Source organism: Arachis stenosperma, chromosome 4 (genome assembly GCF_014773155.1).
Source record: "Arachis stenosperma cultivar V10309 chromosome 4, arast.V10309.gnm1.PFL2, whole genome shotgun sequence".
NCBI lineage: Eukaryota > Viridiplantae > Streptophyta > Magnoliopsida > Fabales > Fabaceae > Arachis > Arachis stenosperma.
In genome coordinates this window covers 71,319,851-71,328,423 of record NC_080380.1, presented here as the reverse complement: position 1 = coordinate 71,328,423, position 8,573 = coordinate 71,319,851, and the positions used below count along the sequence as shown (strand labels likewise).

At 40.3% G+C, this 8,573-nt stretch overlaps 1 non-coding gene across 1 annotated transcript; it reads left to right on the top strand.

The window, feature by feature from the left end:
* The first annotated feature begins 5,714 nt into the window (after positions 1 to 5,714).
* Positions 5,715 to 5,818, top strand: LOC130978846 (small nucleolar RNA R71). The gene has a single exon (XR_009086457.1). It is a non-coding gene; the product is annotated as a small nucleolar RNA R71 (small nucleolar RNA).
* The last annotated feature ends 2,755 nt before the right edge of the window (positions 5,819 to 8,573 follow it).

Sequence of the window (8,573 nt, the reverse complement as noted above, 5' to 3'; positions counted from 1 at the left end):
TGTGTTGAAGGAGCTCAATGGAAAAGAGACTCCAAAGGCAAGCCGGTTCAATTAAGAAGACAGGACCTCAAGCCTGTGGCTAGAGGATGGTTGGAGTTCATCCAACGCTCCATCATCCCCACTAGCAACAGATCCGAAGTTACTGTGGATCGAGCCATCATGATTCATAGCATCATGAATAGAGAGGAAGTAAAAGTTCATGAAGTCATCTCCCTTGAATTCTACAAAATAGCCAAAAAGTACTCCACCATGGCAAGGCTAGCTTTTCCTCATCTTATTTTCCATCTATGTTACTCAGCTGGAGTTATCATAGAAGGAGACATCCCCATTGAGGAGCACAAGCCCATCACTAAGAAAAGGATGGAGCAAACAAGAGAGCCCACTCATGGAACCCAAGAGACGCATGAGGAAGCTCATCACCAAGAAATCCCGGAGATGCCTCAAGGGATGCACTTTTCTCCCAACAACTATTGGGAACAACTCAACACTTCTCTAGAAGATTTGAGTTACAATATGGATCAATTAAGGGTGGAACATCAAGAGCACTCCATTATTCTCCATGAAATTAGAGAAGATCAAAGAGCAATGAGGGAGGAGCAACAAAGGCAAGGAAGAGACATAGAAGAACTCAAGGACATCATTGGTTCTTCAAGAAGAAAGCGCCACCATCACTAAGGTGGACTCATTCCTTGTTCTTGTTTTTTCTGTTTTTCGGTTTTTATGCTATATATGTGTTTATGTTTTATATCTCTACCTCATGATCATTAGTATTGAGTAACTATGTCTTAAGGCTATAAATAATTCCATAAATCCTTCACCTCTCTTAAATGAAAAATGTTTCTAATACAAAAGAACAAGAAGTACATGAGTTTCAAATTTATCCTTGAATTTAGTTTAATTATATTGATGTGGTGACAATACTTTTTGTTTTCTGAATGAATGCTTGAACAGTGCATATTTTTTATCTTGTTCTTTATGAATGTTAAAATTGTTGGCTCTTGAAAGAATGATGAACAAAGAGAAATGCTATTGATAATTTGAAAAATCATGAAATTGATTTTTGAAGCAAGAAAAAGCAGTGAATAGCAAAAGCTTGCAAAAAAAAGTGGCAAAAAAAATAATAATAGAAAGAAAAAGAAAAAGCAAGCAGAAAAAGCCAATAGCCCTTAAAACCAAAAGGTAAGGGTAAAAAGGATCCAAGGCTTTGAGCATCAAGGGATAGGAGGGCCCAAGGAAATAAAATCCAGGCCTAAGCGGCTAAATCAAGCTGTCCCTAACCATGTGCTTGTGGCATGCAGGTCTAAATGAAAAGCTTGAGACTGAGTGGTTAAAGTCATGATCCAAAGCAAAAAGAGTGTGCTTAAGAACTCTGGACACCTCTAACTGGGGACTTTAGCAAAGCTGAGTCATAATCTGAAAAGCTTCACCCAGTTTTGTGTCTGTGGCATTTATGTATCTGGTGGTAATACTGGAAAACAAAATGCTTAAGGCCACGGCCAAGACTCATAAAAATAGCTGTGTTCAATAATCAACAAACTTAACTAGGAGAATCAATAACACTATCTGAAATTCTAAGTTCCTAGAGATGCCAATCATTCTAAACCTCAAAGGATAAAGTTTGATGCCAAAATTGTTCAGAAGCAAAAAGCTACAAGTCCCGCTCATCTAATTAGAATTAATATTCATTGATATTCTGAGCTTTATAGTATATTCTCTTCTTTTTTATCCTAATTGATTTTCAGTTGCTTGGGGACAAGCAACAATTTAAGTTTGGTGTTGTGATGAGCGGATAATTTATACGCTTTTTGGCATTGTTTTTAGATAGTTTTTAGTATAATCTAGCTATTTTTAGGGATGTTTTCATTAGTTTTTATGCTAAATTCACATTTCTGGACTTTACTATGAGTTTGTGTCTTTTTTTGTTATTTCAGGTAATTTCTAGCTGAAATTGAGGGAGCTGAGCAAAACTCTTATAGAAGGCTAACAAAGGACTGCTGATGTTGTTGGATTCTGACCTCCCTATACTCGAAATGGATTTGCAAGAGCTACAGAACTCCAAATGGCACGCTCTCAATGTCGTTGGAAAGTAGACATCCAGAGCTTTCCAGCAATATATAATTATCCATGCTTTATTCGGGATTAGATGACGCAAACTGGCGCTCAACGCCAGTACCATGCTGTATTCTGGAGTCAAACGCCAGAAACACGTCACGAACCAGAGTTGAACGCCAAAAACACGTTACAACTTGGCGTTCAACTCCAAAAGAAGCCTCTGCACGTGTAAAGCTTGAGCTCAGCCCAAGCACACACCAAGTGGGCCCCGAAAGTGGATTTCTGCATCAATTACTTACTTCTGTAAACCCTAGTAGCTAGTCTAGTATAATTAGAACATTTTACTATTGTATTCAGCGTCTTTTGACCGATCCTGGATCCTGAATTGTATTTTTGATCCTGTGATCACATTTTGGGGGCTGGCCATTCGGCCATGCCTGAACCTTCATCACTTATGTATTTTCAATGGTGGAGTTTCTACACACCATAGATTAAGGATGTGGAGCTCTGCTGTACCTCGAGTTTTAATGAAATTACTACTATCTTTTATTCAAAATCAATCTTATTTCTGTTCTAAGATACTACTCGTACTTCAATCTGATGGATGTGATGATCCGTGACACTCATCATCATCCGTCCCTATGAACGCGTGCCTGACAACCACTTCCGTTCTACAAGCGAACGCTAGAGTGTGTATCTCTTAGATTTTTGACGCACGACGCATGGTTGCCCTCGCCTGCCAACTGAGCCCTCCATTCCGTGAGATCAGAGTCTTCATGGTATAAGCTAGAATTGATGGGGGCATTCATGAGAATCCAGAAAGTCTAAACCTTGTCTGTGGTATTCCGAGTAGGATTTTGGGATTGAATGACTGTGATGAGCTTCAAACTCGTGATTGTTGGGCATGATGACAAACGCAAAAGAATCAAGGGATTCTATTCCGACATGATCGAGAACCGACAGATGATTAGCCGTGCCGTGACAGAGCATTTGGACCTTTTTTGCTGAGAGGATGGGATGTAGCCAGTGACAACGGTGATGCCCTACATACAGCTTGCCATGGAAAGGAGTAAGAATGATTGGATGAAGGCATTAGGAAACCAGAGATTCTGAAGGAGCACAGCATCTTCATACGCCTATCTGAAATTCCCATCAATGATCTATATAAGTATTTCTATCTTTATTTTCTGTTTATTTATTATTATTATTTGAAAACTCCATAACCATTTATTATCCGCCTGACTGAGATTTACAAGATGACCATAGCTTGCTTCATACCAACAATCTCCGTGGGATCGAACCTTACTCACGTAAGGTTTATTACTTGGACGATCCAGTGCACTTGCCGGTTAGTTGTGCGAGGTTGTGAAGAAAGTGCTGAGTTAGTAGATACGTACACCAAGTTGAATGCCATTATAAGAGATCACAATTTCGCCAATCACAATTATTGTAGGGATCAGCTCATTCCTTTCATTGGGTACCACTGTGATTCCTCCTTTCTTGGGGACCACTTGGACGGGACTGACCCATGGACTATCTGAAATTGGGTAGATTACTCCTCCCTGCCACAACTTCATGACTTCTTTCTGTACCACTTCCTTCATAATTGGATTCAGCCTCCTTTGGGATTGAATGGACGGTTTGGCATCATCTTCTAATAGTATCTTATGCATGCATATGGCCGAACTGATTCCCTTCAAGTCAGCAAGTGTCCATCCGATGGCATCCTTATGCTTTTGTAAGACTTAAAGTAACTCTTCCTCCTGTTCTTGGCTGAGTGCTGAATTTGTGATCACTGGATAGCTTTCATTCTCTCCTAATTATGTATACTTAAGAGTGGGCGGTAGTGCCTTTAATTCAAGTTTGGGTGCTTCTTTTCTTTTATCCTTCCCCTCTAGTGTGCCCTAAATATGAGTTTCAGCTGTTGCAACTTTTTCGCTTGATGCTGATTCCTCCTCTTCTGTTAACCCCTCAAGTTCTTCTTCTTCAAGAGTCTCTTGTACCAGTGCATCCATTGAGTCCAACCTCATACATTCTCCCCGTGAGTCTTGTGGGTAGCTCATGGCCTTGAACACATTGAATATCATTTTCTCCTTATATAATCTAAGGACAAGTTCACCTTTTTGGACATCAATGATGGCTCCGGCAGTGGCTAAGAATGGCCTTCCTAAGATGATAGAGGTCTTGGCTCCTTCCTCCATGTCCAGTACTACAAAGTCTGCTGGAAAGATAAAGTCTCCCACCTTCACTAACAAGTCTTCTACTATTCCGTGAGGAAACTTGAATGATCGATCTGCTAGTTGCAGGGCCATTCTTGTTGGTTTGGCTTCCTCAATCCTCATTTTCCTCATCATTGCTAAGGACATCAGATTTATGCTAGCTCCTATATCACATAAAGCCTTCTCCACTGTGATTTTTCCTATGATACAAGGGATTTGGAAGCTCCTAGGATCCTTCAATTTCTGGGGCAATTTGTGCTGCATGATGGCACTGCATTCTTCGGTGAGTACCATAGTTTCATTGTTCTTCCAGCTTCTCTTCTTGGTCATCAACTCCTTCAAGAATTTGGCATAGAGTGGCATTTGCTCTATTGCTTCAGCAAATGGTATGTTTTTTCTAGTTTCTTGAAGATTTCCAAGAATCTTGAGAATTGGTTGTCCTCTCCCTTCTTCTTTAATTGCTGGGGGTATGGAGCTTTCGAAAAGCATGGTTTTAGCACTTCTCCTTCTTGATGTGACATAGGAGTGGGGACTTGAGTTTCCTCTCGTCTCTTTTCTTCTTCATCCGAGTTCTTTTCTAGTGGTTTCTTATGGGTCTTCCTCAAATTCTTCCCATTTCTGATGGTGATAGCCTGACACTCCTCCCTTGGAGTTGAATTAGTGTTGTTGTGAATGTTGTGGCCAGGGGCTTGCTTGAATAAGTAGCCAATTTGTGTTTCAAGTTTCTTGATGGCAGCATCTTGATTCTACATATTGGACCACACTTCTTCCCGGAAAACCTTACTGTCTTGAATTTCCTTACATATGCTTTCAAGTAGAGTCTTAATTTTGGAAAGTCTATCTTTGGTTGGTGATGATGTGTTAAGATTAGGTGGTTGAGAAGGGTGATTAGGTAGGTGTTGATAGGATCTCTGTGAGGTATGTTAGTGAGTTGCATTGTTGTTGGGATTGTGGTTGTGGCGTCTCTGGTCCTGGCCTTGGTCTTGCTGATTTCCCCACCCAAAGTTAGGGTGGTTTCTCCATCCAAAATTATAAGTTTTGGAGTATGGATGATGGATCTGTCTGCGTGAGTTTCCAACATAGTTGGCTTATTCCCAGTCACCTTCTTCTCCTACATTCACTCCTTCTTGAGCTGGTGATGAAGTGATGACTGCTGCGACTTGGCTTTCTTCCACCTTCTTGGTGAGATCTGCTAGCTGCTTGGTGATCATCTTATTCTGAGCCAGCAATACATCCATGTGATTCAGCTCAATTACTCCTCGAGTGTTGCTTCTTTCACAAGCATAGAAGTAGTCATTCTCAGCCACAGTCTCTATGACATCTATGGCTTCTTCAATGGTCTTTTTCTTGTTTAGAGAGCCCCCTGATGAATGGTCTACAGTCTTTTTTGACTCATAAGAAAGACCTTCATAGAAGATGTGTAGTTGAACCCATTCATTGAACATGTCTGGTGGGCATCTTCTTGTTAAGTCCTTAAACCTCTCCCATGCCTCATAGAGAGTTTCACCATCTTATTGCCTGAAAGTTTGTACCTCAGCTCTCAGCCTATTAATTCTTTAAGGAGGATAGAATCTTGCCAAAAATTTGTTTACCACGTCCTCCCAATTTGTTAAGCTCTCCTTCGGGAAGGATTCCAACCACTTAGATGCTTTGTCCCTGAGTGAGAAAGGGAACAAAAGCAATCTATAGACATCTGGATGAACACCATTAGACTTCACAGTGTCACATATTCTTAGGAAGGTGGTTAGATGTTGATTGGGGTCTTCTTGGGTACTTCCTCCAAATGAACAGTTGTTCTGAACAAGGGTGATGAGCTGGGGTTTTAATTCAAATTTGTTGGCATGTATGGTGAGCTTTTGGATGCTACTTCCACAATTTCCTGGGTTTGGATTGATGTAAGAGCCTAGAACTCTCCTTTGTTGCTCAGCATGATTCACAGGGCCTTCTCTGGCATGGTTGTGAGCTTCTCCTTCATGGTTATTTTCCAAGTTCTCCTCCATGTTTGTTTCAAAGTACTCTTCCTCTTTGTCAGCACCAACAACTCTTTTCCCTCTTACTTCCCTCCTTGATCTATGGAGGGTCCTCTTAGGTTCTGAATCAAAGAAAGTTGAAGCTCTGCCTCTTCTCCCTGTCATACAACAAACAAAGCACACAGCAAGAAATAAAATGAAGTGATTATTCTTGTTAGAGTGATTGTTAGTGTGAATGATGCAAATTATCAAACAGTTAGTGGGTTAGTGAGTAGAATTGTATGTAAATTCAAAGAAAAAGAAAATAACGATGGGATAGGGGGTGAGGAAGAAACTAAATAAACTGAAGGTAAATGACTGGATAAAATAAACAAACAAAAGAAAAATGCTCAATCTAGTGAACTTCTAACTTAATCATTGTTGAAACAAAATCAATCCCTGGCAACGGCACCATAAACTTGATGCACGAAAACTTGTCTCTCAACAAATTTTCCTTCGGCAAGTATACTGAATTGTCGTCAAGTAAAAACTCACAATAGAGTGAGGTTGAATCCCACAGGGATTTATTGGTCAAGCAACTTTAGTTGGAAGAGTGTGCTAGTTGAGCTAAACAGAATGTAGTTGATATTGCAGGAAATTAAATGGCGGGAAAGTAAATTGCAGAAAATAAAGTGCAGAATCTTAAATGGGGATTTGGGGAGATGAACATAGAAATAAATGGCAGAAAGTAAAGAGAATGGGTAAGATCAGAAATGGGGAATTCATTGGGCTTAGGAGATGTTGCATTCTCCAGATCAAATTCATTATCATCTCTTTCTCAATCAATGCATTCATTGATCTCCTTGGCAATCTTAAGTGATTGGATCCCAATTCCTTGGCAATCCAATCTCTCTAAGCTTGAACAATTGCCCAATTCCTTGATTTAATTGCTCATGGGAAGAGATGAAGTGTGGTTACTGATTATACCACATGTATCTCCAAATCAAAGTGTTGGGAGGATTACATGTCACTATATCCGCCCAAACTCCAATTTGGTCCAACATGAGAAAGCATTTCTAGCATGATCTCCTTATTCCTTTTCCAAGGCTCAGAGGAGATCCAATTATGGAGAGTTTTTTTTCCAAGACAACTAACCAATTGAATTAAGATTGAAAGTTTTCTAGTAAATCAAGACAAAAGAAAGAGAAAGAAGAATGAAAACTATGATTGATCCATCAAATTACAACAGAACTCCCTAACCCAATGAAAGGGGCTTAGTTGTACAAAGCTCTGGAAATGGAAAATGGCAGTGAAGAATACATGCTTAACTAGAAAATACAGAAAAGTAAATATACAGAGGGTAGTTCTCCAAAGTGCCAAGCTCCTCTATAGTTCAAAACTACTCCTATATATACTACCCTTCTTGATCTTCTAGTGAGTTCTTCAAGTCTTGGATATGGGCCTTTGATCTTGAGTTGAAGCAGTTACAATCTTTAGTGGGCTCAGCTTTGTTTGCAGAAAAGTGCGAGTTAGGCATGAGCGTTAGCTAGGACGTTAGTGGTGTTAACGTTAAGTGAAAATGTGGCTTCGAGAACGTTAGTGACAATCACCTTTTTCACTAGCGTTCCAACCCAAAAATGGTCCACGTTAACTTCAACGTTAGTGGCACTAACGTGACCACTAACGTTGCCTCTTGATCCTTCGCAAACGTTATTGGGAATCACCTTTTCCAATAATGTTACCTTGTGCCCCCTTTCCCTACGTTAGAGTTCACGTTAGTATAACTAACGTGGCTCTTAACGTGGGCATGCCTAAGCTTCGAGAGCATTAGTGACACTTATCTTTGTCACTAACGCTCCAAACGCCCCTCCTTCCTACATTAGAGCTCACGTTAATTGGATTAACGTGGTAGTGAATGCCATCTCCAACGTTAGTTACAAAGGTGAGTGTCACTAACGTTGGCTCATCATGCTTAACTCCACGTTATCTCTCACGTTAGTGGTCTTAACGTAACCACTAACGTGGCAATGTTGGCTTAATCCAATGTTAGTGACAAAGGTGAATGTCACTAACGTTGACATTGTCTTCCCTTTCCACGTTAGAGTTCACATTAACTAAGTTAACATGACTCTTAACGTGGCCAATTGCCAATTCGGAGCGTTAGTGGTATTCACTTTTACCACTAACGCTAGACCTCCCTTTTCCTCCACGTTAACTACCACGTTAATGTAGTTAACATGGCAATTAATGTGGGCTATAATGGCTTCGAAGACGTTATTGGCGATCACTTTTCTCATTAACGTTGCAAGCTGGTGGACGAAATTGTTATCATCAACAATGGCTCCAAAGACTT